Source organism: Seriola dumerili, unplaced genomic scaffold (assembly GCF_002260705.1).
Source record: "Seriola dumerili isolate Sdu_G_001 unplaced genomic scaffold, Sdu_1.0 BDQW01000052.1, whole genome shotgun sequence".
Lineage (NCBI taxonomy): Eukaryota > Metazoa > Chordata > Actinopteri > Carangiformes > Carangidae > Seriola > Seriola dumerili.
Window position 1 is genome coordinate 15,581,703 of NW_019174307.1, and position 17,691 is coordinate 15,599,393.

The following is a 17,691-nucleotide window of genomic DNA, read 5'->3' on the forward strand; positions in this document are numbered from 1 at the left end:
GGTTCTGTTGTGGAAGTTATTATTATTGCTCCCCAGTTTGTACTTAGCTGTGCTCAGTGTGTGTTTTTGGTACATATAAGTTTTGGACTCGGATGAAAATTGATCATCTCTGCACCTACTTTGAATGCATATTATAAAATTCTTCCCTTGAGTTGGCTTACTGACTGTCATCTACCATCTGGCTTGATCTCCTATGCTGCCCCTGCTGAACTGCCTGCCTACAAACTCTTCTGTAACATTTGTATAAACATACTGTTACTGCTGCTATTTCTCATATTGCATTTCATAAATCCTTCTTGCACTTTCCACCCATGGGCTTGAGTTTCTCACTTAGTTCATCATCATTACTCCCCAATCTCTGCTGTGCTGACATTTACGTACTCGTGACGGGAGTGACGAAGTCAAAATTATGTCCTAAAAATGTCCTAACATCAGACCACCTCCTCCTTTTCTCTCCTGGCTCCTCCATGGTCATCAACCTGCTTGTGTGCGCATGGTGCAGGTCACTAAAACCCAAAACCCTTAACGTCCTATTGACAAAGGGCACAGAACTCTGTGTGTGTGTGTGTGTGTGTGTGTGTGTGTGTGTGTGTGTGTGTGTGTGTGTGGGGTGGAGATAATTATGTTTGCCACAAAAGATTTAAAAGATTCATGAGCTCATAATTCATATTCATATTTTGGGAATGAAAAAAAAATGACCCACCCCTGTTGGAGGTTATAGTGGGTTTTATTGGGCTGGACAAATGCAGATGTTCTAAATAGGTGCAAAATGTATGCGTATGCCGACTCTTTTTGAAACCACTAGCCTATTGAAATCTATTGTATACCCTGATAATTGTGACAAGCTTTGTGGAAGAGATGATCCCATTTTGCTGCTGTTGGATGAATAAGCCCAGATGTCAACCTTTTCACTGTGACTCTCACCTTGTCCACTCATTAGTAATGAAAACAGTTGCCTTTTGTTTCGCGTTGAATATTCCTTCATAGGAACAAAGGCACAATTCACATTCATCTTGTGAAGCAGATCGTGGCAGATAAAGCCAGGCCAGTGCTGTCGTGCTCTGACCTTACTGGCCTGACTCTCACAGTGTCTGGCTGGCCGACTGCCACTCAGTCCCCAATAATGAACCAGGGCATGAAAAGAGCCATTGCCTTGATACTGAGAAGTTTACCTGGACCTCTTTGCGGATATTACCTGTTTTCCAGGTGGAGGTACATAAGCACACATTCCTGCAACACATGGGCACCAACTTTTCTTTATTTTTACTCCCACTCCCCACTGGGACAAACTTAAGGGTCTTCTTCTTCGTGTCAAGTGTCTGGTGGGTGAGAAACTTGTGAATTCAGGAGGCAGACATGTATTATCAAGGTTCTGACCTGCCCCAGCCCCTCTTCACTCTCTCTGCCTCTTTCTTCCTACCAGGATGGAGTGACAGCTTGTCACTGTGGGCGCTCCACAATACGGCTCAGACCCCCCGACTATTGTGGAGCTCAGAAAAAGCATCAAGGTCTTTCTCTCTCTTTCGTTCACTCTTTTCTCGCTCTTTTCAAAGCAGAGAATCAATCAGATGTACACACACACACACACACACACGCATGCGCGCGCGCGCGCGCACACACACACACACACACATACACACACACACACACACACATACACACATACATACATACACATGACTCACTTCTTCTCCCTTCCCTCTGTCTATTCAGCAGCCAGTGATCATTTAGACTTGACATGTATTGTGAAAAACTGAGCTGCTCTGCCTCTTTCTTCTTCTCTTTCTTTCACTCCCTTTCTCTTTCAACTGTCTGTCATTAATGTCCAGGTCTTACAATATATGAACAGAGGAGAAGAAGAAAGCGAAGAGTGAGGGATGAATTGATGGATGGGAGGATAAGCACTCAGTGTCCTTTCTTTAAAGATTTGTTATTGTACAGTACTGTCTCACAGTCATTTTTGGTTGGTGTTTCAGTCTGAAAGCCCGTCCACGTGCTCTTTTGTATGGGAAAGCAATAAGGCCCCATTGAATGAAGCTGAATGGACCTGCCATCCTTAGGGGCTGAGGCCTGAGGACTCCTATTCTTTAGCCCCCAATCTAATTGGAGCTGAAATGAAATGGAGGTTTCTTATGAAAATAGGCTTTGTTTGGCCGCAAGGCTGGTAATTCATAAACAATAAGCAGGGCCCCATTGTGTAGATAATAATATATTCATGCTGCTGGAGATGGGGAGAAGGCAAAGCGAAGGCTGAGGATATATAAGGAGGATAGGCAGAGACAGGGATGGAGAGTGGAGGGATAAGAGGAAGGGGAGGAGGAAGACAAGGGGCTAATAACAAATAGTGGGTCAGAGAAAATTGGTAATGGTTGGGTACAGGCAGAGGACTTGAGGAAGTGAAAGGACTAAAAGTGGGTAGGGGTGAAAAGTGAGTGGGTGTGAGGGAGGTGAAAATGACGGGAATAGGAGAGATAGACAAGATAAGAATGAGGCGAGGAGGGGCGGGAGATTGGGAAATGGTTTTGAGTACCTTTAAGCCTACAGGTGACTGGTTTGGCAGCAGTGGGGGAGAAGGCAAGTGAGTGAGAGTATCACAAAAATGAATAGGTTGCACAGTGCAAATCTGTGTGGAGTTGAGTGTGGTGGAGCTGATAGAGTGGATTGGTCAAGTGCAGAGATAGAGCAGAGCAAAAGCAGTCAATGTCTAACAGGCGAGGGGAGAAGAGGGGAGAGGAGATGAGACCAGTGTGTCTGCGGTGGTATAAAACTGACAGAAGGGCTTTCACCGTCTGGAGACATGATGGGTGGCTAAGAAAAACAGGTAAGGCTTTTTTGCCACTTAGATGCATCAGTCTGTCTAGATTATCGCTCATTGTTATCATCTTTAATCGTGCAGGTCAAAGCTGCTACTCTGTGATGATCTTCAGCTGAGTCTACACATTCTTACAGAAGTAAGTTTCTCTGTTTGACCCTCTCAAACAGCAGGACCAATAAAAAAAAGTGCTGGACTAAAGTGCTCTGTGGAGTGACGGACTGAGGGGACCCTGCTTCCTGTATCTGCTCTGTGCAGCTGTTTCAGTTCATATTACAGGCTTTTTACCATTTAATTGGGGAGTGATTCACACAAACCGTTGGATTGGAGACACCCTTTCCGCTGGATGCTTTGGGGGAAACACTTCCTCTGTGCTGCAATCTTGACTTCCATTTTTGTTTTTGTTTTTTAAATTTTTTTCTTGTGACAGTGGAGGCAGAGGGTGTTGTGGACATGAATGCAAAACTGAAACTGTAAACACCTCTGGTTTGATTTTACTGTGTAAGAAATAGAGCTCTTAACTTATGGTGAGTAAACCTGAAATGGCACTCTTTGGTTGGACTTGAAGTGTGCGTGTGTGTGTGTATGTGTGTGTGTGTGTGTCAGAAGGACTTGCATTGTGCACACAGTATGCAGGAAAATACAAAATTCAAGTGCAATGTCAAGTGTGAGAAGTGACCCACAAAGCTGTGGTTCACAGTCTCCACCAATTTCCTTCTTATGAAACAAAACATCAGAGTTATTCTGTTAACACTGCAACTTCTCAGCAGTCGAGGAGTCACTAAGGTATGAAGAATATCAAAAATAGTGAGAACTGAAAATGGCAGGCTTTATATGATAATGACAAAATTATTTGCAGATGTGCCTTTGCATTTACCTACCTGTGTTAACATATTTAAGTTGCATACAGCTCTCTGTATGTGTATGTGTAGCCCTCTGCCTTACTGTGAATGCACTGCCAAATGTGGGACATTAAGTTCAATGGAGAATGACTTGTTATATAATTGGCAGTGGAGTTAGAGGAGAGTTAACATTATCACTTCATATCCTCTTAAATATGCAAAACACATCAGTTCTTTTCAAGCTTTTGATTAACATAGGAAGATTCAGAAGAACTTTACGTTATGTAGTAGTGTAAGAAAGATCAGGACATGATTATCAACCAAAAACTGTGTTTAAAAAAATATTTAGCCTCCTCCTTGTTGGTTGTCGTTACATGGGTGTATTGGCCAAGAGGTGGTGGTATTTACTAAGATCCAAACCTGTGATCCTTGCGCATCTGGCAGAGTGAGTTTATGGTTTGAGCCACTAGATGCCAGTGTTTATCAACATATGAACTAGATTTGCAGCAGCTCTTGTATTTTCGACAGCAGTCCAAATTCAGCTTAAAGCTCAACCTATGTCCTGACATTCTCTGTTTACTTGCATGTGTATGACTGGTGTTTATGCAGATTATAATAGATCTGAATGTGAAAATATAAACTTAACTCAAGATATCATGCAACAGTAAATTAGAGCTTATGCTCTGTAGTTAATGCTTTTTTATTGTTTTAAATATTTTTGAATAACATTACTTTATCCTAATGTCAGCAGGCAGATTGATGAAAGTACTTAAAAGAGGAATGGGAAAATTGCCTTTATGTTGTGGCGTAGACTAAGAATAGATTAGACTGTAAAATAGAATATTTGATTACATGTCACAGTAAAGGTCATGTATTTATGCTTAATTACATGGTTACTCCTACCACGAGATGGCAATCACACATAATAAAAATCCTCACAGGTGTGTGTGTGTGTGTGTGTGTGTGTGTGTCGGGGGGGGGGCGGGCATAGAAGAGGCTGGCTGTGTAAGCTCATGCATGCTTTTGCATATCACAGAATATCTTTTGGATTTTGGATTAGTTTGTCTCCTTTGTCTTTTAGCCTTTAACCTGATGTATGTAGTGAATATCTGTGTAAGCAGAGCTGGATGTTTCCCTGCTGGAGGTCCTTGTTCGTTTTGTTTATTTGCATGTAGCAAAGTGGTTGCTGGCGGTGTTGGTCACTACAAGTGGCTGGCATTCGGAGCCTGGTAATCAGGCTGCGGGCAAACTGGGTGGCAGAGCTCCGAATGGTTTGCTGGAGATTATCCCAAAATTATCCATGAATTATCCCCCAGAATTACGCCATTCCAGTCAGGCCTTGTCCATTGATGGGAATGGGAAGAAGGAGAGTGTTGGACGAAGAAGTGTGTGTGTGTGTGTGTGTGTGTGTGTGTGTGTGTGTGCGCGCGCGCGCACGCACGCGCGCATGTTGTTGGGGAGATTTGGATGGAGCAGTGTTGATGTCTGTGTCATGGAGCGTGTGTTTCTGTCTGTGTGTGTGCTCTGTAATGATTCTGGCAGTGTTGGTACATTGGGGTAATGGAGCATGTTAATCCACATCAAACAGCTATTAGCAGCAGATTTTACTCATAAAACTCACTAGTTACAGGAAGAGGAAGGACACAAAATTAACATACGTCTAGCAACCTGTGTGGTTTTTTTTTTTTTCTCTCACACAGTCGGCCAGTGTTTTGTTTTCCAAGAGGTATTTTTTGTTGTGCCAAAAAGAAACAATTGTGCTCAAATCTAATGCAACAGAAGTTTGGCGTTTAGCCCTCTAACTAAACTATCATCAAATCCCTAAAATCTGCAACAAACTGCTGTTGAAATGTTGTGTATGTCAACATTGTCATAAAAGGTGTTTATTCCCAGAGCTACAGGTTTTCAAGCCATTTGGAGCATTGTATTGAATTCATTACTGTGTGGCTGCTGTCACTGCACACTGTGCTGTCATTAAAGTCTGGGTAGATAGGAGGGACTAGTTGCCTGCTTGTGTGTGGCTGCTGGAGCCCTGGGAGGATGAATAGTGCCGTTGAACCTCTCTGCGATAAGTGTTCGGTAAACGGGTCAGTGGATTGTCCTCCGAGGCTCAATCTGAGCTATTTTCCCTGACTGAGAACACAAATTATCCTCCGTATTCATCCATAAACAGGCCACCACTGGTGCAGACTCCATATAGTTTGTTGTGTGTGTTTGCATGCTCAGTCACCCTGTTTTCTCGTTCTTTGGCTGAACACAGGACAGGTTGTACATGTGAACTGCAATACAGGATAACACATGCACACTTCTCACCCACTCAACAACAAAGTCCAAATGCAGTGCTGGCGAACAGATGAAAGCACAACTATTAGCGATGAGGAAACAATTAGATGTAGAGCAGGTGCAAGTGAGCGATCACAGTGAAACACACACTGGCAAGGAAGAGGAAAACGGTGAGAGGCAGAGGGGTAAAGAGAGGGAGAGGCCGAGGTGGTGAAAGGTTAAGTACTCTTTTTTTGGATGCTGTACTTCCTGCAGGGCCTTGTGCCTTGACCCACTGGTTAGAGGAGGGAGGTAAAAAAAAAAAAAAATCGGGAGAGAGGAGAGGAGGGAGAGAAGACTAAAGCTGCATGTGAGGTTGCAAGGTGAGAGGTGGAAGAGCTAAAATGGGAGGAGTATTTGCCTCTGGCTGATGGGGAACAATTGAACACACAAGGACACACACACACACACACACACACACTCCAACTAGAAACAAAAATGGACATTCTCACACACACACACACACACACACACAAACATGCACACACTTAGAACTACAGTCCCAGCAGGCATATGAACTTCAGTGCAGTTGTTGCCATGGCGATACACTGAGTTGCTGACCCCCCGACTCCATTTTTCCTGCCGCTTGGCTATTGAAAGAGATGATTGACAAGTGTCCAAATGTCAGCCGACCCAGCCGGCCACACAGATAGGGGGGGCAGCCATTTTATGCTACTTTCACTCACTGGGAGGAAGGTGTGTGTGTGTGTGTGTGTGTGTGTGTGTGTGTGTGTGTGTGTGTGTGTGTGTGTGTGTGTGTGTGTGTGTGTGTGTGTGTGTGTGTGTGTGTGGGATACATATATGCATGTATTGAGTGTCTGTTAAGGCTGAACAACTACTTAAATAATAATCACAGTAAATTGTATCTACTCCTGCTAAGAATACATTGAACAAACAAATCACCAGAGAGGCACATACACACACAAACACTGTGCATGTGGTATTCTCATGTAAACACATATCCTGACCTGCACAAAGAAAGCCTCCAAAGAAAGCCTTTTGTATGCGAGACAGGGCCGTATATTTGGTTTGTCTTTTGAGCTGCACTGATAACCCATTCAGTGAAAGGCTGGATTTGTTGGTGGTGGCTATTAAGTTTTTAGTGTTTAGTACTCTGCTGTGCTGTGTGCATATTTATGTGCACAGCACTGATGGACTGAATCTGCATGAATCCACTTATTCATACATCAAATAGTGATAAACAGGAGTTTACATGCGGCAGTTAGTCTTACACAAAGACTTCCATCTTGTCTCACGTCAGGAATGCTTTTGCTCATTTCTGTATATATTTTTTTTGTAACTCCTGTAGCTCTGGTTTTTGTATCCTCTCTCCCTTTCTCACTGTCTCATTGTCTGCAGGCTTGAAGGGATCGGTCTTATCTTGATCACCCACAGCAACACATTAACCTCTCTTCTCTTATCTCTACACTGGTCATTAGTGCCAAAACCCTTAACGTCCTATTGACAAGGGGCACAGAACTCTGCGTGTGTGTGTGTGTGTGTGTGTGTGTGTGTGTGTGTGTGTGTGTGTGTGTGTGTGTGTGTGTGTGTGTATACGTTGAGTTATCGTAGGTGACACGTGGTTGAGATCTGCTGAGTTGGTGATCTGAGCCGATAACATTATTAGCCTGTGGTGTGTGTTTGTGTGTGTGTGTGCAAAATATGGCAAGAGAAAGTGGGAGAGAGAAAAATGCTGTAATATTTCCTTTGAGAGTATTTGTTGTTATGAGGCAAAACGTATTTATGTGCTTTTATTTTGAGCTTTTAGTGATATGTAGCTACATTTTAAAAGATCTGCTTAATAACTATCACTTTTAATTTATTTTATATTTATTTACTAAATACAATGCAATTTGTGCTAAATGTAATAAGTATATTCAAAAAAAGATCTGAATTACACTCTCCTCCCACTTGAAGTCTTTGCAGGAAAATGCAGTAATTCAAGAGCTAGTCGTCACTTTTGCTATGAGGCCATTTAGAAAGTATTGAGGGAAAATAAAATGTACTTCCTGTCTCTAATGCAGCAGTATTGGTGTTGAATGGGTTACTCCATTTGCTGCTGATGGAGCATTACACTCCAGCTCTGTCAAACAGCTGTAAACAGCAAGTGTATCACAAATTAAATCAAGTCAATGTTATCATGTCTTGACACACAGCAATCAAATCACTTATAGCAGTAATTTTAGCACCTGCTTTAAACACTCCTTGTTTATCTGAGGGGTTTTGAAATACAGAGTGAAAGTAACAACAAAATATAGGTTCACATAAATCCATTCATTCATTGCTTTTCACTTGAATCTTTTCAGGGTCACAGGCGCTGCAATCATTGTAATTTAAAATGAAGTAAAAAAAAAAAACAACAAAAAATATTGAATTGCATATATTAGTGTCTCTTTTGCTGGCATATAACCATTAAAACGGACTGACTGAAAAGTAAAATCACATTTCTGGATAATACATGTCATAGAAAATTTAGGCATTTAGTTTTGAGTTAAATGTGTGCCACTGTTTGTCGCTAAATGTAGTACTTATCTGTCTGTCTCTGTCTGTTTTTTGTCCCCTCCTGGCCCTGTGTGTTAGTGGGGCTGACAATCTAACAGGTTAAAAGAATAATTGGAACTCTATTTACCCCAAACAGCCTCTCCTCTGCACATAATTACATCCACACACACACACACACACACGTGTGCACAGACAGACACATGTGCACAGATACACTATCACATACTGAGGCACACTCAGTGAGAGAGAGGGAGAGAGAGGGAGGGAGAGTCCCTGCACTAATATTTAGGTAGTAACAGTCATGTGTTTGAGTGAACCCTCCTCTTGTCCTCCTCTTCAATGCAAAGCACTGTTAACCACCGGCACTCAGTGAGAGAGGAATACACCCCGCATTGACCGTACCCATCATGCTTTGGGTGTGGATGTGCTGTATGTGTGCGTACTGTATGAGAGAGACTGAGAGATGTGTAAGTGAAAATATTATGACAACATCATCCTATATGGTGAGGGGTTCTATAGCGAGTGAATATCTGCAATTTATGAAAATGCTGTAGGCTGTATGATACGGCTACAACTTACAATTAGTTTCATTTGTATTTAATAACCTGACTATTTGGTTTATAAAATGACTACATTTCTCAAAGCCCAAGGTGACATCTTTATATTGCTTGTGTTGTCTGCTGAACAGTTCAAAACCCAAAGATATTCATATTGCAATGACAGAAAACAGAACAGCATTGGAGAAGAACCACAGAATTTTTGGCATTTTTACAAATAAATGATTTGTCAACACCCCTGTTGATCATTTCTCTGGCTAATTGATACAGTAATGAAGATATTGCATATGTATGTTTCTGAGGAGCAAAAATTTGATTCAGTTTCTTGGCAGGCTTTATTAGTAACACACTGCACACATAATTGTGTCAATCAGAAAATCTGTGACTAACTCAAGTCTTATGAAGCTTCTCTTTTCTCTGTAATCAGAATCACCTTTATTATGTTTACACACACAAGGAATTTGACTCTGGATTTTTACTGACACACAGTAACAAGAACAGTGTCCAGGAAGATGCACATACACTAGACATGCAGCCAAAACAATGGCAGCAAAGATAAATATAAAACCATGTTTACCACGCAATCTAAATACAGGCTGAACAGTTACTGTAAACTGTAAAACAGGGATACAAATAGTGTAGGGCGCAAAGAGGGTGAAATCAATATTTTAGGGGTAATGTAGACCCAATAGTTAGTATATATACATAGAGTAGTGGTTAATGTACAGTATGTACATATACATAGAGCTAATCCTTTAAGCCATTACCAATACCATTCAGGCACTCCCTGTAGTTCAAGGATTTTGTTTTTCATTTTCTTTTGTGATAGTATGTGCATATCTTTGGAGTATTGGTTGGACAGAAGTAATTTGGTCACATAATTTTAACCCTTGGGAAATTGTGTTGGGCATTTTTCACTATTTTCTGACATTTTACGAACCAAACAATTAACCAGTTAATCCAGAACATAATCATGAGTTGCAGCCCTACATGTAACCATACACATCTATGTACAATTTATACAATGGGTAATGGTGATTAATCATAATTGACTGATTGATGATTAATATGTGTATGATATACTGTTGTTACACAATTGTAGGTTCAATAAATGTTATCATCATTTTAGGCAATTTTACCAGAAAAACATGAACCCTAATATTTAGACACTTCCATGTGCAGTACAGCTGCAGGTGTAGTCCCTGTGTTAAGTCTTCAGGTGTGTGGTTTCATCCTGCAGCTCAGTGATGCAGTGCCAGTGCTTGGACATTGGTGGCGCTGCTGCTGCATTGTGATTAATGACTGCTGCAGCTATACTGTGGATCCACTCACGGCTGGCATTACATTAGGAAACATTATCTAAATACTCAACAAAGTGAAATTGAATTTCGGGCTCCTTCTCCAGCCCCCCGCCCCGCCTTTCTGCTGGTTCAACTGGCCTGCTCTAGGATCGCATTCTCTCCTTATTGTCAGAGTGAGTCAAGCAGGATCCTCTGCTCCTCATCCATTCTCAAATTGAATCAGTCTCAATTTGACCTTTTTATGTACCAGAATCTTCTACAGGCGTACAGTATGTGCATGCAAGTAACATTTGTCACGTGTGTGTGTTTGTATGTGCCCATATGTGCCCCTGTGTCAGCTTGCATTGCTTACAGTGAAGTGGGAAGCAGCATCTCCCTATTTGCTGCAGAATAGACCAATTAGTGTTTAGCAACAGAGCAGGAACCCATGTGAATGTGTCATTGATTAGCAGGATTTGGCTAATCATCACATCTCATAAACTCACCCGCTAATGTCAGCTGGATCTCCTACAGTACGCCTCCTTCTCCTCACTCAATCTATCCCTCTAACTCCTCTTCTTCTCCTTTCAGTTCCCTCTTCCCGTCTCTTTCCGCACTCGTCTTTTTGCCCATCTGTCTCCGTCTGACTTCTCTCCCTTCCTTCCTCTGTTTTTCTTCCCTCTCCTCAATTTCTTCCTTCCTCTCTTCTTCTTTCTTCTCCCTTTTTTCAGCTCTGGAGGATTTACAGTAGAAGGAGCTGAGCGGATGCTGACTTTCCTGCTCGCACATCAGGAAAGAAGAATATGCTGATCTGTAATATGTACTTTTTAAATTTCAATTGTCCACTCCTTTTCCCCCTAGTGAGCTTTTACTGTACTCTTCACTACAGCTGAAAAAGCAGCTATTTATATCTCAGTTTCTGGCATCTGTTAGAGGTCATGTGCAACAAGGAAAAGACGAGCATAGAAACTGTCACTCATAGTATCATTTTCACATGCAGCCATCTAAAACTGTGATTTATTTATCATTTCTTAAACTCTTTCCATTTCATCAATTAAAGTCAAAACAATGAGAACAAATATGAAGTGGGGTAGTTACAAAAAAACAAAAGCTGATGTCTGTGAAGTGCCTTGACTCAAATCTAAGTACATACTAAGACCTTGACTTAATGAAGCTGGGCAACATCTTATTTGTTTTAGTAACTGCTTTTAGGTGACATTTTTTATGTGTCTGAACAGCAGTAAGATGAGTGACAAAAGTATTTTTTCTTTTTTGCATTTAATTTGCAAAATGAAATTTTCTTTCAGAAAATATTAATTATTAATATAATATAGCTCTGCAAATAACGATAATTTACATTATTGATTATTATCATTGATGATCTGTTGATAATTTTTCTCAAAATGTTTTGTCTATAAAATGTCAGAAACTAAGGAAAAATACCTTTTACACTTTCCTAGAGCCCAAGGTGATGTCATTAAATTGCTTGCTTTGTTCAAACAACATTCACATAGAACCTAAAGATATTCATTTTACTATCACAAAAGACAAAATACAGCAAATCCTCACAATCTAAAATCTTACTTTTCTGTTTATCAACTAATTAAGTAAGCAACTAATCATTTCAGTTCTGATGCATTATATTTTTTTAATTTAATAGGATTAGTTTTGCAGTTAGAGAAGAAGAACTTTTAATATGAGAGGAAATTAAAATTTGGCAATAGTGATCACAGTTGGTTTTGATTTTGAAACCACCTACTCAGATATTTACTGGATGAGCTAAACATGACAAACAGGAAGAAGAGTTCTTAATTCATTTGATCTCTTTGCTTTTGAATAAAAAGAAATTAAATTAGCGGTTTTGGGGGTTTGTATGTTGTGTAATAGGTATTAGTTATCATATTAATTAGCATCTGTTTGACACAGTATGGTGTCCAGCTGGGAGCATGAAGGACAGCATGCAGTGTGCATGTAAGTGTGTGTGTGTGTCTGTGTGGTTGTGTGTGTGCGCATGTGCATGTATGTGAGAGGTTGCAGGGGGGGGAGCTCACAGCGTTTGATTTGTTGTGTTGCTAATGTGACACTGATTATACAGGTCAGAGTAAAACAAAGCGGTGAGACGCTGCAATGCTAATACAGATGCTGTGATAACAGGGTTGTCATCACACACACACACACACACACACTCACTCTCTCTCTCTCAAACACAGATAGACAGATAAACCTTCATATGAACATATACACATGTAAGTGTACACATTCTTGTGTCCTTGTGAAACGCATGCAAAGAGACACCAACACACTCATGACACACACATTCACAGTTCATGGAACAACATCTCACAATGACTTCAACAAACCATACTGAGCCCTTTTTTTGTAAGAGGTAGACTGTTGCCATGGAGAAAGGAGGTTAGTGAATTTGACCTATGCTATCATGCTAGCTTTGGTCCCGCAGCTGTAATTTCAAATGAGAGAAAAAAATGTGTTTCTCACTGAATTGATTTATCTCTATGTTTATGAGTAGATAAGTGCAGTGATGCTTAGATGGAGGGTTATTTTCATGGGGTGACTCTTTTGTGTGAATTGTGTTTATCTAGGCCACTGTTGATGTAGGGAGTACTGTAGCTCTTTTTCTCACAGCGGGGACTCTCTTTTTGTGTTTGTGTGTATGTGTTTTCTGTATGTGCGCCTGCGATTTGTTTGCGTTTCTGTGTGTGCCAATCTCCGCCGCAGGTATGGCAAAGGCATGGGAGACATTGTGGTTTATGAAGAGCGGTGCGTGATCAGACTACCCTGCAGCAGAAGCGAAATCAATCACAATAGGATAGAAAAAGTAAAAGTGACTAAATAACATACAGTGTATTTTTTCTGATTTAGTCACCACATAACCTGTTCTCCCATTTGAACTGAGCCTGTCTTGTGGTCTTCATTCAGCTTGCACTACCTTTGATGCACTCAAATAAAACTCCTTATTACCTGCAGTTCCAGCTAGGTTTACATTATTTGACACAATTATCCATACCAGAACGGAGTTCATGTGTGTGTGTGACATATGGAAGATGACAAGAGAGCAAATAGGGAGCCAAGATATGCTTGTCTGTCTGGTTTTTGGGGTAATTTGCCAGGGCGGGTGTGAATGTTGGTCAAAATGGGCGGGGGACATGTCAATCATGTGTTTGACAGGGCCTTGTATAGGTTGTCATGTTGCCCGGCAGCCAAGGCAGAGGAGCCACGGACCCGGGGGCCAAGCAGGGGTCACCGTTTGCCCTAAATGGTCCCCTCGACAGCATGGGGTGCAGATAGGCGTAGGCGTTGCTCCAAGGAGGTCAGCCCAGGGGTGATCCAATTCTCTGTGTTTGGGCGTCAGGAGATTGTGTGCTCACCTCTGTCAACCCCACCACATACAGGTCAGCAAAAATAAGATGGAGAATCACAACAGCAGTGTGAAGGGTTGATGTGTGTGTGTGTGAGAGAGAGAGACAAAGAATAACCTGTGTGTGTGTGTGTGTGTGTGTGTGTGTGTGTGTGTGTGTGTGTGTGTGTGAGAGAGAGAGAGAGAATGTATGTATAATTCGACAAACAAGGTTGTCTGTCCCATCCTTTTTCCAGCCTGTGCAGGCAATGTACTGGACACCAATGTGCCTCTTAGTTCTCAGTTGACCCTTAAAGGCCCCATTGGGTATACGGAGGGGGTGACTTTGCTCCTGCTTCGCAGGAGAATTCCATATTCATTGTTTCCTTTTTCCTCTCACCATATACCTGTTATCTCTCTTTTATTGTCTCTCTGTACTTCACTCTTTTGCTATGTACTCTCAGTCTCTCTTTCAACTTCCCTCCTCTGGGAAACTTCTCACCTTGCTCCTATTGCTCCTATATGCTAAGGATGTTTATGCAGGTCAGTGTTGGATATTCCTGTGTGACCCATCTTTATTTAGGAATAATACAAATCAATCAAGTGATAATTCTTTCAGGTTTTGCTTTACCTTTAGTAATGTCAACAAAATGTGGACTGTGGAGGTCAAGATGTGAGCAGATTTGATCACTTTGTGTTGAATAGCTTGTTAAACGTATTGCTAGATCTGCTGCAGGACACAGAAGAAGTCCTTCAACCCAGGACAGTGTGGACTAGAGTCCAACTGATACTGGATTTTTAAGGAAGATGCTGATATTTGAGGGTTTAAAAAAATGAAATATTGGCTGCTATATATTCATTTTCAACAGAATTGCATAACATACACATTTTTTTCGTATGGATCACTTACATTTAGTCACAGAGGGGGGCATAAGGAGTGTCTCAATCAGCTTTCACTGTCATTGTCTCAATGTGCAATGTGTATTTCTAGTGTCTGACAATGGTTTGGATCAGTAGTTTGAAATGTGAAGGGCAAACATTAGCTAAAGGGATTAGCGTCATTCTGAAAAGGCAGCTTTAAACCTTTGATACAAACTATCAGTATAATATCTTTGGTGAAAATCGGACAGTATTTCCAATGGCCCGACTGTAACTGTACTGACATGCAAGATATATCACAGATATATTTACCATTATGTCATTTAGACTAGCCAGAATGAGGCATTAGCCAGTGCATTAGCTAGCTTTGTTGTTAACTGCTACAGAAAAACTCCATGCTTGTATTTTATAGGTGAAGTCAGTGCTGTACTGATGAGGGAGGAAATGATGGAGCCGGTTGTCATTTACTCACTGGAAATCTTTACTGACAATTTAAAAACTTCCTTAAAATCAAGTTTGTCAAGAGCCTGTAGACTAACATGGCTGATAGAACTGCCGTCAGGTTTATTTAGGTAATACAAAAGGAGAAATCAGGGGACGTGGTCTATTATTATTCAAGTACTGTATTACAAGTGAAACTGAGCACCTTACCCTGAAGACACACATCCACAAACAGCACATCTGTTCTGCCTGCTGAGAAGCACCTATCTTTGGCATTCCATTACTTTAATTTGTTAGTTATTGGCTTCTATAAATATCAGTACGGATTTTCCCGCAATTAGCTTAAATCGTCTGAAACACACATCAGTTGTATGTATCATATGTCTTTAAATAGAAATGTGGGCTTTAAATGTGTTGGTGGTGTGTGTGTGTGTGTGTGTGTGTGTGTGTGTGTGTGTGTGTGTGTGTGTGTGTGTGTGTGTGTGTGTGTGTGTGTGTGTGTGTAAGAAGAATCAGTGGGAACTACCATCTGGTAGTGAAGGCCAGTAGACCGTTGGAGCTGTGCTGTCCTACCCTTGTCAGTGGCAGCTGTGTGTGTGTGTGTGTGTGTGTGTGTGCACACGTACGCATGTGTGTGTGCGCTCGCTCGCATGCACCCACTAATTGCGACTGTCGTGGGTGTCACAATACGATCAGACCAGTAACGGTCATCATGTGTTGACACATCTAGTTTCTATAGTTTCTAACCAACTGATCTGTTCCTGCCTCATGTGGCTCCGCAGCAGTGAACCTCTGATTGACTTGTATAGTAAATGCTGTAACGCGATGTTCCGTGTGTGTATTACTTCTTTATGAAGTTATGAGCAACACTCAGCTCAGTTGTGCTTTGTTTTTTGTTTGTTTGTTTTTATCTTGAATAAAATGTTAATTAAGTAAATAAAGTGTTAGGAATTTATGATGAGATTTTCAAGGCCAAACGATCAATCCGTCAAGAAAAGAATCAATGTGTTGCAGTTCTAGTGAGGACTGCTATTTTCTGTGAGGTACTACATTATGTGATTGATTTACTGTATGCAAATGTGTCACTGCCACCTTTTTATAACTTGTACTTGTTGTAACAAAACAATGAGTGGACAGCCCCACATCTACAGTCTATGGTTTCCTTTCATTTCAATAAAAATTGTCTTGCAGAGATTTGAAAATTAGTGGTGATTAATCCATCACAGAGAGCATTCAGCCCAGTTTATTTCTAATGTCCTCGAAAGCAGTGACACTCAAATTATTCCCATTCGTTGCATTTAATGATGCCTGAATGCATCTGAGATATAAAGGCTGTTTTTATTTTTTGCCTTATGGTAATAACTGCAGTGCCACTCGGCAACCAAGTCTCAAATTCCGAGCTTCCATGAGCGCACCACCAAGGAAGATTCAAGGATGTTCCCACTTGAAACAAAATTACCACAATAATGTAGCCTAATATAAATGAAGGAGACAGAATGTTAGGGTTATAGCTAGTTAGGGATACTTAAATGGGTTACTTCAAACAAAGTTACAACATTCAATAAGCTTAAGCACACCAGTGAAAAGGTCTTTTAAGTTGAGGTTTAGTCATAACTTTGATAAAGTTTAGGCAACATAACCCTTTTTATTTAGGCTGATGTCATGGTTGAATAAGACAAAATTTACCTCAATGTGAAAATTTAACTCATAAGAGAAATACTCTTGGCATTAGTTGGAAAATGAACGGATGGATGGATGACTTGATTCGACTTAAATACTGTATATAAACCCATTCACCAACCCAATCACCCCGTACTGTTAACTGCACAATTTTTATATCAGTCGACTCACAGCTTCAAGTCAGCCGTCCTTCACATGAGGAAGAAAACATGTTTTGATTGTAAAGCAAAAAAGGAACTCTCAATCACTGTGTTTACCTGCACAAAATATTCAGTTTTATTCCCTTATTCCGAAAAAGACAATATTCCTACTAAGCTGTTTACATGGCTAATGACAATGAATATTCCACCCATATTCCCATTTTCATGCTCCGATTAACCTACAAGACCCCCATGACCTACGCCCTACGGCTATTTATTTTTACTGGTGTTGTCATAAGTTGGTTTGTGTACAACACTCGGGGTTGACCATATGCACGCAAGAGGCCATGTGTTGCAAACTGCTGTAAAAACCCCAACTGAGACACATATTCCTAATGCGCTGGATACATGCTCCTAAAACCAGAATAATATTGGCATGTCCCACGTGTCCTAATCAGAAAATGCTAAATTCGGAATATGTATGCTGTTTACATGACCCTTATCAAATTTTGAATATCATCATATTCTGAATAATAGTGGAATAATGGTGTGCATGTAAATGTGCTGAATGCGATCCCTGTCTGACAATGGGCCCAAAATGTGTTTTTACGCTGCTAAAAAAAGATTTGGAAATGTAGGCTATATATTATATATTCATGCAGTAATAATATCAGTTAGTAATAATTCTAGTATTTGTCAACTTTTCAAATCTAGCTCAACCTGGTAAGTGTCGCTTCTGCTCTTCTTCCCCTTCATATCTACTTGTTCATTCTACCCCCTCCTCTGCAACCCCCATCACTCCAATCCCAAGGGCAAGCCAAAGGCTGACAGCTTTGTTTGTGTTCTCCACTAAGTGATTTTTAATCAACTGGTCTGCATGA